Consider the following 1757-nt stretch of genomic DNA (forward strand, 5'->3'; position numbering starts at 1 on the left):
GTGGATTGGCCGTGCTAAATTACCCATAGTGCCCAGGGATGTGCAGGCTAGGGTGGATTGGCCATGCTAAATTACCCATAGTGCCCAGGGATGTGTAGGTTAGGGTGGACTGGCCGTGCTAAATTACCTGTAGTGTTCAGGGGTGTGTAGATTAGGTGGATTATAGGTCTGAGTGGGATGCTCCGAGTGCCAGTGTGGACTTGTTGGGCCGATGGGCCTGTTTCCACACTGTAGGGATTATATAGTCGCCGGAGGGTGGAATCGAACCTGGTGCCATGATGCAGCAGTGCTAACCACTGAGCTACCCTGCCATCCAGTGTGAAAGAGAGGGGGACATAGAGAGAGAGTTAGGGTGAGAGTGGGGGAGAATGTAGGGGAGAGAGGCAGGAGAGAGAGAGTGTGGAAGGGGCGCAGATTGGAGGCGACAGTGGGGGGAGAGCAGGGTGAGGGGGAGAGGGGGTGGGAGAGGGAGTGTGGGGGAATATTGAGTGGAGCTGAGAAAGGCGAGATGGGGAAGTTCAAGGGTGGGAGGAACGGTCTGTTTACTGTAAGCAGTGCTGATGTCAATATAGTGACCCTCTGAAACGTCAGCCTTCCTGCTCCTATGATGCTGCTTGGCCTGCTGTGTTCATCCAGCTCTACACCTTGTTACCTCAGATTCTCCTGCATCAGCAGTTCCTACTATCTCTGATGTAAGTATAAACAGGTTCTGGTTGTGAAAGAATCATGACCAAGCCTCTCCCAACAGCCTGCAGTGAAATACAGAAGTCGTGTTTTTCCAGTTCCGTCTCTCTCTCTCTCCCCACCCCCACCCCAAATCTTTGCTCCTGTGCCATTTGAACAAGGGCCAAAAACTAACCCAGAGCTATTTGACTGCAGGTGGCCTTGTGACTTGGCTCCAGCTTCACCCTGCTTCTGTAATAATCTCAATCCTGCCAGCGAGTCTCAAACCAGAATAACACTGAGCGTGGGAGACCTGTCTGATTCTCCCCAGCGCCAGGACCATCCACTTTTAAATCGCTTCTAGAACACAGCGAGTTCTTAGAAGATAAGGGTGGGGGGAATGATGTGGGAGAAATTCTGGAAGAGGATAAAATTGGCAGGGCCAGGGGTGGGGGGAGAAAGTAGGGTGAGAACTGGTGGGAGGATGGTACGGTTAATATTTCGGGTTTGTTTTTGCAAAGAACCAGCACAGTCAGGATGGGCTGAAGGATCTCCTCCTGTAAATATTCCTCTTCTGGAATATTGTGTCCAGTTCGAGGTGAGAGTTTTAAGGTGAGAGGAGAGAGATTTAAAAAGGACATGAAAGGCAACTTTTTCACACAGAGAGTGGTTCGCGTGTGGAATGAGCTTCTCATATCCAGCCTTTGCCCTCCTGATTTCCCCTCTTACGATCTGATGAATAATTCACCACATGTGCAGGCTCGCGCTGTCCCACTTAGGATTCAGAAAGAGCCAGCACACCAGAGGAAATCCACTCCAACACTGAGCAGTGTAGGCGAGCAGACAGAGATTGGAACATAAGAAACACTCTGCCCTCAGACCTGCTGAAGACTCCCTCCCTCCAGAGCACTCCAAGCTCCAAAGAACAACCCGTTCAGAGCCTATCCCCATAACCTTGCATTGGCTAATCCACCTGGCCTACACCGCGGCCAATCCACCCGAACCTGCTCATCTCTAACTGCAGAGCACCCAGAGGCAACCCACGCAGAGAGAACATGCAAATTCCACACAGACAGTCGCCCGAGGGTGGGATC

The sequence above is a fragment of the Rhincodon typus genome, unplaced genomic scaffold, assembly GCF_021869965.1.
Source record: "Rhincodon typus isolate 14 unplaced genomic scaffold, sRhiTyp1.1 hic_rhity00001166, whole genome shotgun sequence".
Lineage (NCBI taxonomy): Eukaryota > Metazoa > Chordata > Chondrichthyes > Orectolobiformes > Rhincodontidae > Rhincodon > Rhincodon typus.